This window comes from Stomoxys calcitrans, chromosome 2 (genome assembly GCF_963082655.1).
Source record: "Stomoxys calcitrans chromosome 2, idStoCalc2.1, whole genome shotgun sequence".
NCBI classification, from domain to species: Eukaryota; Metazoa; Arthropoda; class Insecta; order Diptera; family Muscidae; genus Stomoxys; species Stomoxys calcitrans.
Genome location: NC_081553.1, coordinates 119,696,187 through 119,716,545, shown reverse-complemented (window position 1 = coordinate 119,716,545; position 20,359 = coordinate 119,696,187). Strand labels below are relative to the sequence as shown.

Here is a 20,359-nt window from a genome sequence, read left to right as displayed (position 1 = left end):
TCTACAGGGGCTTCGGCTTTCCAGCCTAAGGAGGCGATTCTTCCCCGATTCGATGAGGTACGCAATGAAATCTTCAACATGCTGCCATGCATGCGCAGACGCGCAAAAAAGCTAGCACTTGGCGAGTGAATATTTGCATCAGTGTAGACTTACGCACTTGGGAAGCATTTGAATGGATAGGCGCTTGCTTCCTATTCTATTCCCATATTTCATGTTTATACCTACCACCATAGAATGGGACTATACTAATTTAGCCATTCCGTTTGTAACACCTCGAAATATTCGTTTAAGTAAAGTATATATATTCTTGATCGTCTCGTCGCTCTGAATCGATCTCGCCATGTCCGTCCGTCCGTCTGTCGAAATCACAATAGAGGTCGAACGCGTAGAGCTAGCCGCTTGAAATTACTTAATATCGGTGTAGGTCCTTGGGGATTGCAAATGGGCCATATCGGTTCCGATTTAGATATAGTTCCCATATAAACCGATCTCCCGATTTGATTTCTTGAGCCCCTGGAAGGCGCAATTTTTGTCCGATTTGGTTGAAATTGAGCACGTAGTGTTCTTTTATGACTTCCAACAACTGTATCAAGTATGATCCAAATCGGTCTATAACCTGGTACATCTCCCATATAAACCGATCTCCCGATTTGATTTCTTGAGACCTTACATGCCGCAATTTTAGTCCTATTTGGCTGAAATTTCGCATGTAGTGTTTTGTTATGACTTCCAACAACCGTGCCAAGTGCAGCCAAAATTGGTCTATAAGCTGATATAGCTCCCATATATACCGATCTCTCGATCATCCTTGTTCGGTTCCTCGAGGCATTAATTTTTGCTGGTTTGACAGATGTTTGGTATATAGAATAAAATTATGACCTACAACTTAATTTATTTTGTATAAATTTTTGCCACAATCCATGGTAGTGGGTTCCCAAGATTCGGCCCGACCGAACTTAGCACGCTTGTACTTGTTTTTAATATCTCGTCATCTCTCTGTCTCTCCTTCGGGACGAATTGGGGAGCAATGTATTTCATCATCATAATTTTTCCGAAAGTCTTGCTCTTTCATTTTTCTTTTTCTTACAAGGGTGTCACAATGGGCCGAACCTAAACTTAACTCACTGTGCCGAATTTTAGCGAAATCGGATCATGAATATGCCTTTGGTTATGAGCTCAAGAACTCTATTCAGAAGATCGGTCGCTTTGGGGGCTATACCAAGTTATAGACCGATCTAACCTTTCACATATTGCAACTTAACCTGCCTACGCAGAAAAAAAAAATAAAAATCGGTATCAATCACGAAATTTATTGATTCAATGAATTTTTTAATTGAAGCTGCCTCAAACACGACAATGATTATATCAATCACGTTTTTTGAAGAAGTAATTAAAACCAATTAATAAAAATAATCGCAAATGCATTTAAACAAATTATTGATATTTTCGAAATTTTCAATTAATTTTTTTATTGCAAATTTTGCCTATGAACATTCCATTAAGGAACAGGGGCAAACTTAAAATATATCAATGCAATCCGATCCAAGTTTAAGCTCAATGATAAGGGGCCTCCTTTTATGCCATGGGATTGCTATAGATTTATCGAAATTTGGGACGTATTGAACTTTGAAATCACCTTCCAGTTATATCGTAGGGAACAATATGTAATATGGTGCTTAAATACAATTATTTGATGCCTACAATGCAAATATTATAAAAAAAATGGTATAGTTCCAGTCTAATAACAATTTGTAATTCAATTATTTTTCGATTCAATTAAAAAAAAATATTTATTCTATTAATTTTTTAATTAAAGATAAAAAGAAATTGCAACCACGATTGTGATTGAAAATTCGTTCATATTCAATTAAAAAATGATTAAATCAATTAAATTTTTAATTGAAAATTATTTTATTTTCAACTATGTACATTTTTCATTGCAAAATTTTTATTCATTTTTTTCCTGAGTATGCTAGACAAGAATATATGTAGAAACATTGGAGTGATTGTTACAGAAAGGCCGACGGACATGACATCATAGAATTCCACCACGATCCATAATATACATATATATTAAGTAGGGTCGGAAATGAATACGGACCCCTATCCTATCCTTACTACTAACTCTTGGTATCTTTAATCAGTTAATCATATTTGGTTTATTTTAATATCAACTATTAAAATAATATTGCAAACATATACTTTCGTCACGTGTTAATATTTAAATTTTTTTACAAATACAAAAAGTGTTTAGTCATATATATGAATATGAACAACTTTCCGCTTAGGCCATCTAAAAGACAAAATTTACACCTTTCGAATTCAAAGAAGCTGGCAAATCCAAAGCTTTGAATTGTTTCTACAAGACGTTAAACATGTTTGACTCTTCGTCATTTTATGCAAATAAGTAAAGACAAATGTATGTGTGATGGGATTTTACTAATTGGTGTTGCCTACTTAATTAACAAAAAATAAAAAGAACATTAAATGAATTATAGATGCAAAAAATCAACAGATTTGCAAAAATTATCTCAATATAAAATGTAATAGGAAAATTAGATGTTAATTTTCATTAAATTCCAACGCAGCATTAACTTTTCGTATAGCGTAAAATTAAAACCACTTTTCTTAAAAAGTATCTTACCATAAGTTGCCATCATTGTAAGACACAATCAATTAACAGCTACTTTATACCATATACATTTCACCAAATTGCCTTCATTATTCATCTATTCCACCATTGGTTTCAATTTTCTCGTTTTTAAATTAAAATTAGAATGCATTTCCTCTTCATTCATTATAAGCGATTATAAACCAAAGATGTTTATTTTTGATTTATACACAAAAAGCTATTTTTTCTTCTCTCTTTTGTTTTTATTAATTTTACAAAAAAAAAAAACATTTTCTTAGTAGTTATCGCCACGGCTACTGCTTAAAAAATACCCGTTCTGTTTTATCAAAGATTTTCCTTAGTCTCTCTCTTGGTAATCTTTACCGGGTGGTAAGAGGCTCCATAACAACATACATCAAAAGTTGGCCATAAGTCTTTTTCTTAATGCATTAATCCGGCTGGCTTAGTCTAGAAAGATATTCAAGAAGTAGCACATTTCGTTAAAATTTAAATAAAGAAATAAATAAAATTATTAAAATAAATCAAAGCAATTCTAAACAAAATATAAAATACATAAAAACTAAAATAAAACAAAAAAAAAATAAATAAAATCGTGTTAAATAAAGAAAACAACATAAATATAAAGAAAAATATTAAATTAAATAAATAATTTTTTCATTAATGGCTACAAGTTGTATTTGTTCTTGCCTTTTGCATCGTTTAGTAATTATGGAACTTATCGTTTAGTAATTATTTCATACCAAGCTGATCAAAATTTCTTGGTTTTGAAAAATTTGGATTTTGCAAGAAATTCTATCTTAATCCAGCAATTTTATATATAATTTTCTCCTCACTTAATTCATAAAAATGTTTGAAATTTAATTTTTTTAATGCTTATTCATTTATTTACTTCATATTATGTAAGCCGGTTTAATATCCATACGCATAGTATTTTGGCCGTAAACCAGCATTTCAGTGTGTCTACATTTTGCCAGGCCGGCAGCCAGCCAGTCGCACATACTATGCATACAGCCAACAAACAACCAGCAACATCCACTTGGATAGTGTTATTAATGTGAGAATTTTAAAATTTATTAGTTTCACCGATACTTTGATTTTGTTTTCAGATTAATATCAACAACAATACAGCGATCGCTGCGACTGCGGCTGCTGCTATGTTGCCGTCTTCGGTTATTTAGATTTGTGTGCCTTCTTTTTTATTTTGGGTTATTCTTAAGAGTTTTTTTTTATTTTTTACTTTATTTTAATATTAGAGGGTAACAAAAATGTTTGGGAAGAATAAAAAAAAATTAATAAGAAATTTAAATTTTATAAAAAAAAATACCAAAAAGTATTACATTGCATACAATGAATGGCTGGTGCGTGCGGTAAGGAATGTGTGATTTCCCCACAAACACCACATTGATCATGAATTTGACATTTGTTGAGGTGAATTGACCGCAAATATCCATATGTTTATTGGCCTACCAAGTGGTGCCACAGTGTTCTGAAAACAAACTATAAAAAGAGAACAAAAAATTGCTTAAAATACATTTATCTTATATATAAAAATCAATTTGTGTTTGTTTGTCGGTTTGATTCTTTCTTTTGTATAAACTCAAAAACGGCTGAACCGATTACCTTGAAATGTTCACAGATTGTGTAGGTTGGTCTGGAAGGAAACATAGGCTATATAATTTTTTGATATCGGGAGGGGGGCGGACCCTTCCCCTTACCCCAAAGTACTACCCAAAAACAAATGATAGTTATGCAAGAGTAGAGTGCGAATTTCATAATAAAAGTTGGATCCAAGTACGTGGAGGGGCCGCCCCAGCCCCAAAACGCCTTAAAATAGATTTATTTGACGATCATAACAATATGGGACTCAAATGAAAGGTATTCGGAAATAAATTACGAAAATTGTCAGAAAGTAGGAATAGGCTTTATAATTATTGATAACGGAAGGGGGCGGACCCTCCACCGTTACCCCAAAAAACACCACCCAAAATCCAAAGTGGACCGATAAGAACAATATGGGTATCAAATGAAAAGTATGCGGAAGTACAACAGATAACGAATCTGGCATACAAATTCATGTCGAAGTAAAGGGGGTCATCCCACCCCCACAAAAACGCCCGAAATGGGCACATTAGCCAATCACGGATATATGGGACTCGGTTTGTTTGTCTCGTTTAAACTGAAAAACGGTAGAACCGATTTTCTCGAAATTTTCGCATATTGTCTAGTTTGGTCTGGAAGGAAACAAAGGCTCTATAATTTTTAGATGTCGGATGGAAACGGAACCTCCCTCTTACCCCAAAAACGCTACCCATATCCGAAAGTGGTCCGATGGGCACAATAAGGGTATCAAATAAAAGGTATTCGAGAGAAGACTACGAATATGGTATTAAAATTAGGGTGCTCAAGTACTCAGCGGGCCCCTCTCTCCAACCCAAAAACTCCTCTTAACAGATATATTCGAAGTTCCTGCCAATATGGGACTCAAATAAAATGTATTAGGCAGTAGCAAGTAAGCAAGTCAAGCTCATGCATTTTGGGCAAAAAAATGTTGGATATCATCTTACGGTAGCGCTCACCATTCACAGTAACATTACATTCTTTGAAGAAGTACGGTTCAATGCAATGCTTCTGGCTGGTCTTCAGTCCAAAATCGAAAATTCTGCTTACTTACGTACCCATTGAGCCAAAAATGAGCCTCGAAATTAAAAATTAGCGCGATGTTCGTTTGTAAGACGATTCATGGTTACATTTTAGACCAAACTGAAGATGTTTGACACTGAAACAAAATACGAAACGTGCGTGAGCTGTTTAAATCAGTTTTGCCAAAAAGATAATACAAATAAAAAATCACCCTTTATTAATGTGTTTGTCAAAAGTTGTTAGCTAAAAGTTCAAGTACATTCCTTTTTATGCCAAGGGCGACAAAAAATGTTTTAAATGGCATAAGAGTCGTAATAAATGTTCCTATTTTTGCAATTGTTATGTAAATATTTTTAACTAATATTCAATCGTTCCACTGTGCCCACACGCATACTGCCATTGAAAACATAATCTTTGCACGCTTTTGTAGGTTCATTGTGTTCGGTTGATACGCCCGACTTTGCAATGCCAAAATTTGTACAAAAAATTTGTATTTTTTCAAGTCTTAAATCATGTCCTAAAGGCTTTTAAGTCATTATCGTTAAATTTCAACATAAATTCTCAAAATATTTGTCTTGGTGGCATAACGATTTGAATTATACGAACAACATAAGAACATTAAAAAATATAACACAAAAAAAGGACTCCAACTGGCTTCGAATGTTGAAGCCATAAAAAGTGGGCATATTTCCTGCCTAAAATCACAAAAATTAAAGAAAATTCCCAAATGCTGAATTTTCCGTTCAAAAGAATTTTTTTAAGACAAAATATGACCTTGAAAATAATTTTCACATCTTTTCTGCTTTAATATTTTGCACGTACTAAAAATATTCATAATTTTCATTAAGAATTTCTTTTGAAATGGGCACGCACATACACATTGGCCCAGCCATTGAACGAATAGAGGGAAATTGGGCTTACGAGGGTTGCATGTGTGTGTGTGTGTGGCTGAGTACCATCTACTTTTATTTGTATCTCTTTGGTTCTTCTCTTGCGGCCTGACTTACTGACTGACTGTATGACTATCTAGCTGGATGACTCGATGGCTGGCTGACTAATGGTTGCGTCACTAATGCGGCGGCTAAGGTTGATCTGGTTATAGATACGGCGTGAGTATGTACATTTGCCGGTATATTGTATGTGTGTGCATGTGTGAGGTGCCGGTGGTAGATACAATTTTTAGGTAAAATTTGTATTTTTTTTTTAATTTATGGCCATACAAAAATTTGTATTGCTATTACCAAGCAAGCAAAAGCCAAGGCATAGGAGCAAAAGAAACAGCATGATTGCGGGTCCACTGCAATCTGCCCATTTGTCCGACTGTCCGTCCGTCGTCTTTCCTCACTATTCCATCAAGATGCTCTCACGAAACCTGTTGTGAAGTCTTACTAATGATGATGATAATGATGAGTGAGTGGGATTTCTTTTGTTTAACCAAAAACGGAAATTTCTGCATAAAATAACATAAAAATCGAAACTGTTATTGTCAAGAACAAATGCATTGAGGAACAAGAATATGATTTGTGTGGTTCAGCACGTTTTGTGCTAATTGAGGCGGAACAACATTGGCAATTGATGGATAGAAATTTATGGTTTATGTAACAGTATTAATGGTTAAGTGAGCAATGACCTTGGCCAAGAAGACGTGCAAGAATGGTTTAAAATTATGATAATATATATGGGGAGGGCTATACAAAAAGATATTTGAAAATGTTGTGTAATGAAATTTAAAACTTCATCAGTATAAACTCTTTGTCTATACAACACAAAAAAGGAAGCAAACAAATTTAAAGTATATTTGAGGTAGATCGAAAGGGATTTAGGGAACCCTACCGGCATCTGAACAGTTTTATAACCACTATCATGGGCTAGGTGTATACTATTGGGTTGCCCAAAAAGTAATTGCGGATTTTTTAAAAGAAAGTAAATGCATTTTTAATAAAACTTAGAATGAACTTTAATCAAATATACTTTTTTTACACTGTTTTTCTAAAGCAAGCTAAAAGTAACAGCTGATAACTGACAGAAGAAAGAATGCAATTACAGTGTCACAAGCTGTGAGAAAATTTGTCAACGCCGACTATATGAAAAATCCGCAATTACTTTTTGGGCAACCCAAAATTTTTTGTCATTTCATTTGCAGGACATATTGAGAACAGATAGAGCGAATTTTTATCCGATTAAGAATACTCATTGGGTTATATTAGATATTTCTACACCTGTGTTATATAGTAATATTTTTTTCGATATAGCTATCATATATATAATTTTGAAATGGTGGGTCTATGGTGCAACGTGGTCCCAATATTACTGGGCAATTTCGTTGAAATTTGGAATAGGATGTTGTGTTATTCCCTCCTTAAGATTTTTAAACCTAGATCTTTAATAGTTTTACAAGTTACAAACTCAATATCGAATCATAAAGACTTATAATAACTTACTTTAGTTGAAGTTAACTAAACAACAACAACAAAACTATGCCATAAGTATTCCTCAATTTGGATAATCATCTTCATATCTCACTCTACTGCCCATATCTACTAATACCTTAAAGGGAAAACCTATGAATGCTCTTCTCCGCCACTAATTGATAGTGTCCTCTTTAGTAGTTGATCGTGCCTCAAATCTGTGGATTGTTTCTGTTGCCTCTTAACCTCTACTTGCGAAGACTTATGACGTATAGTGACGGCGGCTGCGGCTGGCAAACGGTGCTTCTTGTTGCATATTCATGGTAGCATTATACCAGTTGACGACTCCAACAATTACGAACGACGACCTGTTTGTTTTATTTTTTTAAATATTTTTTTTAGCAGCATTTTGGATTCAGTCTGCATGCCAGACAATTTCGATTTTGTTGCATATTTTATTTTTTCCCCGTTCTTTTTTTCATACAGTGGTATGAGCATCTGCCCACTGTATGCGTACCAGTATGCAAAGAATATGATTTTGTTTTTGCTTTATGCCTTGGCCATTTGGTCAGTGGGTAAATTAAATAATGCAGGCTGTTATAAAAAAAAAGAGTGCAATGCAGCAAAGAAACACTACCAAAAGATGATGATGGAGAAGTGTGCGAAGAACATGGGTTATATGCAAATTTTTTTTTTATTAAATTTAATTGAAAACTCAGACGTGGAGGCGGTATGAAGAACATGAAAGGGTAGGTATTGTGGTCTTTTGAGTTTTTGAGAGATGTACAAGCCTTAAGGGAGTAGGTATAAGTGATTTTGGAGAATTTTTTAAAAGAGATTACAGCGGTCAAAAAAAGTATTCATCATTCAATGTTTTTTTTTTTAATAAGTCTACAAAAGACAATTGGAATAAAAACATATTAAACTAATGATGCAGTAGTGCTTGTGTGATATATATGTACACAATTTCATTGTTTTTAAAGAAAAAAATAGTATTTATTGGAACAAAAAGGGCCATTTTACAGCTGAACACAAAAAATTAAACAAAAAAAGTATTCATCATTGCAAAAAAACAAAAAAATAAATAACATAATTTAAAAAAAATAATACTTTGTTATTTGACCACCGCGTCTTATAACTTCTTTTAAACGGTTTGACATCGATTGGACTAATTTAGCGGTTATATTTTGGTCTATATTAGTCCATTCCTCCATTATCACCTGTTGCATTTGACTCTTGCTCGAAAAATTGCGCGTTCTCAATTTGCGTTCGAGATGTTCCCAAAGATGTTCAATTGGGTTCAAGTCGGGACTTTGAGGAGGAGTTTTAATGACTTTGGGGCAGTTATACAGCATCCACATCTTGGTATTTAAAGCAGAATGTTTGGGGTCATTATCTTGATAATATTGAAAGTTATTACCAAGCCCAAGTTTTACAGCACTATCTTTTAAATTCCTCTTTAAAATGTCAATGTAATACTTATGATCCATTACTCCATTAATAATTTCAAGATTTCCCGCTCCTGAAGCCGCCATACACCCCCAAACCATTAAACCACCTTCACCATGTTTTACAGTAGCAACTGTGTTTCGTTCTTCAAGCTCTGTATTTGGTTTTCTGTACACTATGACCTTTCCATCGCACCCAAAAAGATTAAACTTGCTCTCGTCTGCAAAAATGACTGTTTTCCAAAATGATTCGGGCTGTTTTACATACATTTTTGCGAAGTTTAGCCTTTTCACTCGGTTTATTTTATTTATAAAGGGCTTCTTACGTGCAGTTCTTCCTCTGTAACTATGCCTTTTGAGTGTATTTCGAATTGTTTGTGTAGTAACTTCCTTCCCTAAATATTCCATAGTGTTTTTACGAAGAATGGTCGCATTTGTCTTCGGAGTTTTCTGAACTTGCCGCACTAGCCAACGCACATCTCCAACTGAAAGTGCTTTTGGTCGACCAGATCTTGGTTTATTGCCAACAGTTTTCGTTTCTGTCCACTTTCTGATGATGGATTGTATAGTAGATCGTGGTCTATTTAATATTTCACTGATAGTTTTTTGAGTTAAACCATTCCTGTGGTGTTTTATTATCAAAACTTTTAGCTCATCAGAAACCTCGTTTTGCTTACGACCCATTTTGACAAAAACTATATTTTCAATGAAATTAAATATTTGCTGTCAAGGCCAAAGCCTCCTTTACTAAATAAAACAGAAAAGGGGGATTCCCAAATAATATTTGAATTTGACTTTGATGATAGCACATCAATGATGAATACTTTTTTTGTTCTGTTTTTGGTGTTATTATATAAAATTGCATTTTTTGCGCTAATTAAATTTATTTTTTGAATTTATTTTAAAACATATTACGAAAAATAAACTATTGCATAAAACTGCATTATTTGTTTACTTTAAATTTTCTTCAATTACCCAAAATAAGTGAATTTATTATCAATTTTGCTAATGATGAATACTTTTTTTGACCGCTGTATATCAAATAACGTTTTGCTTATCATTTTTTGGGAACAATTTTATTGACGCTTTCCAAATAGAAACGGAGAAACTGTAATAACTTATATTTCAGATTCGTTTCTCTCTTCTACTTGATACTTGAGATGCGTGATGTTTTTCTAACAATACTTCAATCTCTCTGTGTTCTATATGAAATCTCAGTCTCGAACACTCCAAGTAGTAATAAGATTGCAATATACTTATACTACATCACCATTATGTAGATATAGTAAAAATTGGAAATTTGTCGATGAACATTCTACTAAGAAACAGAAGCAAACTTCTCACATCAGTGACTGCTGTCCGATTCCAGTTAAGGCTCGATGATCAGAGACCTCCTTTTTATAGCCGAATTCGAATGGCGTGCCGCAGTGTGACACCTCTTTGGGCAGAAGTGTTTACATGGCTTTTATGCATGGCAGAGTACCACACACATGTAGCCAGCATTAAGAGCGGAAACCCAAAAATGATTGCTGCTGTTCTGGTCAGGATTTGAACCCTGACGTTCCGGCATAAGAGAACATGCTAACCTCTGAGCTACGGTATATAGTACTGGTCTATTATTGATGAGAGTATTATTATGTATGGAGATTTTTGCGCTCCAAGCAACACAGCATGTTGGTTCTGGCTCAAAACTGCTCAACGACAATCCAGCGGCTTCTGCTGCCTTGTTACATTACTGTCTATTTATATCATAATAGCAGTATACGCTTAATACTTCTGTCAGGAATAAGTTTTGGTGTTTTCTCGACGCCAGTACTATCAGCGGTCACCAACATGTGGACCATTTTTCTTTTCATATATCCAGCAAATCTGTGTCTGTCTCCAAATTCGCCTGGACATTACCGTCATTGCTGGATAGTAATTCACATTTACCTTACTTTAATTGCCTATGACTGAACATTTGTACCTCCAGCCTAACTCAGAAGAAAAACTATTTTTTCTGTGTATTCTTGAAATATAAATATGTGACCCTAGAAAGTATATATACTCTTGATAATCTTAACATTTTGAGTCGATCTAGCGATGTCCGATCGCCCGTTACTCTGTTAATCCGTCCGTCTGTGCAAATAAAGGTAGCGGCCGAAAGAATAAATATATCCTCTTCAAATCCAATGCTTCCTATTGATGTAGTTTGTTGGGAATTAAAAATGCGGCAAATTGCTCCAGATTTCAACCCATGATAAATGCAATCAATGGTGGAGGGCATATAAGATTCGGCCCGGTCGAGCTTAGCACTTTTATATTTGTGTGACTTTATTCTTCCCCATCACTCTCTTTCTCTTTACTGACAACGTTAAGTTTTATGTTCTCTCTACATTTCTCCCGTTCCCACTCCTTCTCATCGCTAGTCACTAGAGACCTCTAAAGCTAGTGCTTTGGCACCTAACAGCTGTTATTAGGTAATCGGTATAAATGATAACCCACTATTGGGCAAGTGGCCCTTAAAATATTTCTTTTCATAGTTTTTCTCTTTCCACTACAATAGTTCCAGCTCCATTTGAAAAAATATGTAAATTAATTTTATTTGTTTTTTTATTTCACTTTAATATTTTGTCAGTCTTTGTTTGTTTTGATTTCATTTTCATTATGTTTTCTTTGTTTTCATAATTTGTGCTCTTGGGGTGCTTAGTTTACCTACACCGGGTGAGTTCTTGGCGGTGTATTTTTTATACTTTCATAATTTGTTTATTTTAATTTGGAACTGCGAATCTTTTTTTTCGTTGGTTTTATTAATTTTCTTGGCGCTGTTTTTTGTTTTTCTTTTGTAAACCACTTCAGATTTTCCAGAGAGTGTGTTTATTAATAATAAAACAAAGGTAGGTAAGCATGGTGTTTGAAGCTGTGCTGGTGTGAAGATGGAAAAAAAATCCGCAAAATGTAAACAATCAAAATAACACCGGCAACAAACGAGGGCCTTACTACACCCCTCTACATACATACACCATGGAGTCGCACGAAAAACAAAACCTGAGAAATAAATAGAGTACCTTTAACCAACAGAAATAAAAGAACAAAAAAAGTGTAAACAACCTGAAGAAAAACAAGGGGCTTTACTTAAAAAAAATAATAATAATTGTAGATTGGGATGGCAGCTGATGTGGTGCTGCAAAAGCTTCATCGTTATGAAAGTCAAGAATCAAGCCAAAGGAGTGTACCGGCAGCACACTCACAAAATATAAAAAATATGATTTAATGTCAGCGATAAACCACGTGTGTATTTAAATATGCGCGCCCGACTGAGTCTGGCGCCTGAATAAACGTAATTTTTGGTTTGGCAAACACTGAACAATCACACACCCTCTATGGGCTTCAATGCTGGATCACTTGCCAAGGAACAGCTGAAATTGTATACCCTATAACATTACCTAGTGTGCCACAGGGTGTTGTAACAAAGTGCTTTAATTAGCGTTGGAAGGGAAATAGATATCGATTATGATAGTAACGCTATATGAAACTCACTTGTTGATCAAAATAAAGGTCATATTGTGGTTTTCCTTCAAATTAGGATAGGTGACTTTTGTGATATGAGGAATAGTTACATGGGTACTTGAAAAAGCGAATCAGAATGAAAATTGCATTCATAAATGATTGCTGTGTTCCTCAGATTTAAGTTAAAAATTATAGCTGCTTCTTTTCGAAGACCCAAAACCCCAAAGTGGTGCCGAATTGAAATACCATCCTTTCAGCTCAGGCTTAATACAGCTTATACAAGATTTCCTTTGCAAGAACGCATAAATGGTTAGGATTCATTTAATGGAGAGTATGCTGTGACTTAAATCATAAGTTACAAACAACACACATAATAAACATATTGCAGAAGACATACAAGTAATCAGCATATGGCTCCCCGACTAAAACAGCTTATCGGCAATTCTTCGGCTTCTACAGCCATCTTACATGGCTTTTACAGTCATCTTACATTATCGGCAATTCTTCGGCTTCTACAGCCATTTTACATGGCGAAAAATATAAAAAAGAAACAAGTAAAATGAATTTATTTCGGCCGGGCCGATTCTTGGGAACTCACCACAGTGGATTCTACTTGAAATTCACACAGACTGATGATGGAGCTTGGTTAGCTTCGAAATCGTGATCTCTGTATCCTGCCCAATGCATGAATCGAAACCTCATTTTGCCTAAAACATTTTTAAAAAGGTTTTTTATTTTGCTTTCTATTCTAAATAGAAATTAAAACAAACCCTTTATTGGTTTCAGCTGGACAAATAAATCTAACAACAAATTGAAACAACTAAAATAAAATAGCTCAAAAACGCAAAAAATTTCTGCCAAAAGCAGCCAAATCTACAAAACTTTAAGTTTTTTAGGGCCGTACAAAAGTAATTGGGAGTTCGGTTTGGATCATACTTGCCAGGGATTTTGGAAAACCTAACTGAACACTTCGTTCAATTTCAGCCAAATCGAACAAGCATTGAGGACTTAAGGTCTCAAGATCTCAAATCAGCAGATCGGTTTATATGGGAGCTACTAAAGTTGAAAGTCATGAAAAAACGCTAAATGCAAAATATAAGCCACATCAGATAATAATTGCGGTTTCTAGGGGCCCATGAAAGTCCAGGCGAGAGACCATTTGATATGGGAGCTGTATTCAAATCTAAACCATTTTCAAGCCCCAACGGGCTTCATCCATAAGAAGTACTTATTTACTTTAGTTGCCTATTACTGAAATGTTATTCCTTTAGCCGAACGTTAGAAAAAACTTCCAAGCGCCGCGATCTTCTGCGCTCCTTCTCCAATCTTTTGCATCCAGTTTCGAGATGTCGTACTACACTTGGTCACTCCATCGGAGTTTTGGTCTTCCCCTTGGACGTATTCTATTATGGTCGCCGTCAAAAGGTTTCCTCGCTGGAACTTCTTCATTTCATATGACAACATGACCTAGCCAACGCAACCGTTGTATTTTATAAGTTTAACCATGCTATCGTCATATTACGCCGATATTCTCCTTTCTCGCAAACACTCCAAGTATTACCTCATCGACATTCGCAAGTATCCACGCCTCTGAGCTACATAACAGCACGGGTAGTATCAGTGCCTTATATAGAGCGATTTACGTCATTCGAGAGGTTGCTTTGCTTCTGAACTGCCTACTTAATCCAAATTAGCATCTGTTAGCCAATATTAGCTTTATTTCAAAATTGGTGATATTGGTTTCGGTAACTGCTGTGCTGAGGAACTGGGGCAAACTTCTCACCTATCAATGAGTGCAGTCCGATTCAAGTTTAAGCTCAATGATAAAGGGCCTCCTTTTTATAGCCGAGTCCGAACGGCGTGCCGTAGTGCGACACCTCTTTGGAGAGAAGTTTTACATGGCATATTACCTCACAAATGTTGCGAGCATTGGGAGCGGAAAGCCACCGCTGAAAATTTTTTCTGATGGTCTCGCCAGTATTCGAACCCAGGCGTTTAGCGTCATAGACGGACATGCTAACCTCTGCGCTACGGCGGCCTCCAACGCAGGCCTTATCAACGCAGGTTGTTCCATAAATTATGCGAAATATCTTTCTCTCAAACATTCCAAGTACTCCTCGTCTGCTTTCTCAAGCAATGTTATCATTGAATGTTGGTACACTTAACAACGCAACGTCATTATAAAGCTTGTGTTGGATTAACTCAGTATGCTCGAAATCATTTTATAAGCGACCTTTATGGCCACCTTTCTTGTGTACGTCATATAGTATGTAACAAGAATTCAATCATCGGACATGCGTTCTTCTATACAGATTGCGCAGCGTGTCGTATCCGGTCTTAAATAGAGCAGCTGGCAACCTATCGGCACCTTCTGCCTTCTTGTTCTTCAGCTGTTTTTGGGGCATCGGGCATCTTTATTCATTATCACCTCTAACGTCTAGTATTCTACTGAAAGGCGATGAAGATACGCTGGAAAAAAGTACTTTCCATTCCCTATTCCTTTAGGGTATCAAATGTTCGTCTATTACTTGACTTTATGCTTTACCTGTTGTATTGTAATTTGTTAAGGTAACACTAGTTAGCTTCTTTTATTTGGTGAATGTTTTTGGCTATCTGCGTTGTGTTACCAAAAATCGAATAGAAAATGTCGAGAGAACAGAAGCAACAGAAAAAAGAATGCAAAAATTAAAAGCATTAAAAAATATAAAATATTGTGCTAACAAAAACCAAACACACACACACACACATATTAACAAACTAAGGTAAACATTTGGATGTTTTTGTTTATCTTTCAATATCAACGACTAAAAGGGGCAAACAAAAATACATACCTTTCAAGTTATCATCGTTTGAGCAAGCCAACTTTACGAGATTTCTAATAAATTTTCTTTTCCCTTCTCATGCTTCGACCGTGGATGGCGCTCACTGCAGCATTTGCATATGCATAAAATTCCCATTAACATCATAGTTTTTTTTTTGTTGCTGTATTCTTGTTAAGGCCCCATATGATTTGTGCGAAACTCATCATCGCCTTGGTGTGAAATCCACTACTGTCTCTCTCCCCCAACGGGCCAATGTAACGTTTTCAAAAGTTGAGCGTTGCGGTGTGCTCTCAACAATAATGATGAGATTTGAGTTTATAATCAAATATTATTTCCGGAATATTTACAACCATAAAATAACTATAAAAATTTTTGTTTGTTTGCTTTTGAAAGTCATAGAGGGTGTAAGAGGTAGAGCGTCTCAGTGTGCTTCTGGGGGGTAGCCATAATAAAAACAGTCACAATGCTTAATGCTCTTCAAGACGAGTGGTTTGTTGGGTTATTGCCACCTTTGGCTGCGTTGCGAAAGATAAACACAACCGTTTCGTTTAAGTGCCTAGATTAAGATCTTAATTGTTATCCCAAAACTAAATGCAAATCATGTTTTGGGATGTATAAAATTATGCATAAATTCAGAAATTAAAGAACAAAGGGAAAAAAGAGAAAGTACAGATAGGTGGGAGTGTGTTTGCGAAACATAGCTGGAAAATCACTCAATATGAGTTATGAAATTCGTTATGAAAAAAAACGAATTATAGAAAAAATTGAATAAACTGTATGGTTTTTCGATACAAAACTAAGAAAATCCAACTTTCCGCCAGAATTCGTTGCCCCTAATATGACTTCTGAAGCCCTCCGAAAGCATACTTCTTAGCCCATATTGATGAAAGTTAAAATTACAAGTTCCTCATCACCTTAGTTCCCCATTGAGAACTTGAAGTGATTTAAGACTACAAAACATCTGAAGCTCCCTACTTTGAATACTCACGTCATTTGTACCGGTTTATGCACATAAACAATTAATATCACAATATTTATAAGCAATTAATTTACATTTCCAATAAATTAGTATTTGGACCTCATTAATCATTAAATGTGTGGTGATCATGGCAAAAGTTATTCTTAGAAATAAATAAATATTCCAGTTTATATTGCTCCAATTAGTACGCAAACCATATTGCAGTGTCTGAATTCAGGCGATACTGAGACCTCACACACACAAACGCATTAAAAAAAAAACTTCGAAATGACAAATTATAATATATGGCAATTTTCAAAGATTTATTTCCTCTCACTCTGTCTTAAAAAGCCATAAACAAAAAAACCATATTCCAGCGTTAATTTTTGTGGTCACTTCTAAACCATGCAGTGTAGGTAGCAAAACTCTTAACAAGCGGTCATCTATCTCCAATTGCCAAGAAATAGTATAGCACAAGAAATACAATGAAATAAAAAGTTGCCAATATTTTAGATGATGATGAGGATGGGTGCGCAAGCAATGTGTTTGTTTGTTTATTAGAACAACAACAACAACAAATCATTATTGCCACTTGTGGGCAAACAAGCGAAAGCTTCTCAGCCAACCCTGGTTACTCGTGGCCTATACCACAGCAAAAAAAAAAAACAACAACAAAAAATAAAATAAATCTTATATGTATTGTTTGTTTACAAGAAATTCATAAAAGTTCATATGTTTTATGTTCCACAACAATAGTGAGAAGCATCTAGCCAGAAAACAACAAACATAAGAGGGAAAATACGCATACATTTGATGTTAATAATGATTTATTTATTATTAATTCATTAGCTCAAAAAGAAGATGCCGCCAATGTCCGTCCATTCGTCTATTGTCTAGGGTACTTCGTTCCTAAGAACGTCCGGTTGCTCGAAATGAAATACGATAAACAATAGACGAATTTTTAAAATGCCTTTACATTAAGGGATATAAAACTGACTTAAAGGGCCATAATTGGACAAACAAAGTCTTGTATGCAATGCTGGCCACCTAAGTGAGAAAAGTTTTTGTCTAAATTTAATAATAACTTACACTGTTTGTCCTAATTTTAAAGATTCAATCAAAAGATAAGTAAACTTAATTTTAAGATGGTAAATTTTCCAACTTTTTAAGGAAACATTTCCTTTGATGAAAGATATTTTTCTTGATATTAGGGATTTTAATTTTAAATGGTAGATCAATAGATCCTTAGCTTGTGATTGAAGACAAAATCTAAAATGAAGTTCAAAATATCGTAGAAAGTAAGGAATTTTACTGTGGCACAAGTTAAAGGTGTACGTTATTTAAGGACGCAAAATAGCTTTACAAGTAGGATCGTCTTTAATTGTTTAGTTTTTTAGGTTAAAATACTAAGTTAAGAAAAATTACTTTTCAATAAATAATATATCGACTGTCATCTGTGAAGTAAAATAACCATAAATCTGCAATCGAAATTTTAATCGGATGTTCGTGTCCGTTACTGATTCCAGCACAAAACCTTTTATTGGTGACTGTTTTAGCTGAACTTGCGAACGGTGAACCCACATGATGCTGTATTTCAAGCCTACTGAAGAGCGAGACACTGAAGAAAGAGTAACATGAACAAGTTGCTATTGAGTAGATAATTTTGAAAAACAACCACCATTCATTTCTTGGGAGTATTTTTATCTCGAATTTATCGCCGCTACAGTGAGATATGAGAAATTACTCGTTGCACACTGACTCATATGAAAGCGTCTCGCTGTCATTTTTATACCCACCACCGAAGGATGGGGGTATATTCATTTTGTCATTCCGTTTGCAACAAATTGAAATATCCGTTTCCGACCCTATAAATATATATTCTTGATCAGCGTGAAAATCTAAGACAATCTAGCCATGTCCGTCCGTCTGTCTGTTGAAATCACACTACAATCTTCAAAAACGGAGATATTGAGAAGGAATTTTGCACAGATTCTTTTTTTTTTTTTGTCCATAAGCAGGTTAAGTTCGAAGATGGGTTACATCGGACTATATCTTAATATAGCCCCCATATAGACCGATCCGTCGATTTAGGGTCTTAGGCCCATAAAAGCCACATTTATTATCTGATTTTGCTGAAATTTGGGGCAGTGAGTTGTGTTAGACCCTTTGACATTCCTCTTCAAATTGGTCCAGATCGGTTCAGATTCGGATATAGCTGCCATATAGACCGATCCCTCGATATAAGGTCTTGGGCCCATAAATGGCGCATTTATTGTCTGATTTTGCCAAAATTTCGAAAAGTGAGTTGTGTTAGGTCCTTCGAAATCTTTATTCAATATTGCACAGATCGGTTTGGATATAGCTGTCATATAGAGCGATCCTCCGAATGAGGGTCTTAGGCCCATTAAAGCCACATTTACTATCCGATTTTGCTGAAATTTGGGACAGTGAGTTGTCTTAGGCCCTTCGATATCTTTATTCAATTTGGCCCTGATCGGATCAGATTTGGATATAGCTGCCATATAGACCGATTTCTCGATTAAAGTTTTGGGCTTATAAAAGGCGCATTTATTGTCCGATGTCGCCGAAATTTGGAACAGTCAGTTAGTCAGTTAGACATACTTCTACAATATGGCCCAGATCGGTCCAGATTTGGATATAGCTGTCACATAGACCGATCTCCCGGCTTTAAGTTTTGGGGCCATATAAGGGGCATTTATTGTCCAATGTCGCTGAAATTTGAGAAAGTGAGTTCAAATTTGGAACAGTCAGTTAGACATACTTCTACAATATGGCCCAGATCGGTCCAGATTTGAATATAGCTGCCATATAAACCTATCTCTCGATTTAAGGCGCATTTATTGTCCGACTTCGCCAAAATTTAGGACAGTAAGTTGTGTTAGGCTCTTCGACATTTTTTTGCATCTTGGCCCAAATCAGTCCAGAAATGGTTATAGCTGCCTTGTAGACCAATATCTCAATTTTAAGTCTTGCCCCATAAAAGGCGTATTGATAATCTGATTTCACTGAAATTTGACACAGTAACTTATGTTAGGCTTTTCGACATCCGTGTCGTATATGGTGCAGATCGGTTCATTTTTAGATATAGCTACTGAACTTATTAGCATTTGGTTCAAATCGGAACATATTTCGATATAACTGCTATGGGACATAAGGTATGCAATTTTCACCGAATTTTGATGAAAGGTGGCTTACATATATACTCTAGGTGGTGGGTATCCAAAGGTCAGCCCGGCCGAACTTAACGCCTTTTTACTTGTTCCTTTATAATTTACGAAGGCAAAACGACACTTTCAAAGCATGTGAGCCCAAATGAATGCCAAAATTATGCTAAATAAACACAGCCTCGAATAATATCAAAAAATTAAAAATCTAATTTTTGCTAAAAAAAAAATAAAATAAAAAAAATTTCAGTTTAATAACCCAATTCCCCAAGACAAGTATCCACTTACACTTGTAAGCTCGCTGACATAGTGAACTAAGTGAACGATAAAGTATATGGCTAAAAACATTCTTGCTTTAAAAAGGGATTTAAAAAGCTGAAAAGATAGCAAGAGCTGAAGTGAGACAAACATATATCACCGAATCACAACAGAAGCTCACTAAACTAAAAAAAGTAATTCAGTGATTTGAAAGGAGCTGAAGTGAATAGATATTTCATGATCGACCTTCCCCAACACAAGTTTCCACTTGTCAGTTGTATCAAGAAACAATGCCAAGCACTTCCATGCTCGCTGAACTAATAAACTAAGAGAATGAGTTATAGAATTCTTGACATTAATAGAGATTTGAAACAACACTAAATTTCAAAAGTCTGTTAATAAGTAAATAATAAGCAAACTGAATGAACTAATTCAATTATCTTAAAAGTTAATTTTAGCAACCCCATTCACCTCTTCTAAGCCACCTTTTCATGGTTCGTGGCATCCCGAAGCCCTTCC

General features: G+C 35.1%; 1 protein-coding gene across 5 annotated transcripts in view; it reads left to right on the top strand.

Moving 5' to 3' along the window:
- Positions 1 to 20,359, top strand: part of LOC106088205 (homeotic protein ultrabithorax) — a 260,446-nt gene that overhangs the window by 21,429 nt on the left and 218,658 nt on the right. The gene's annotated exons all lie outside the window — the stretch shown is intronic.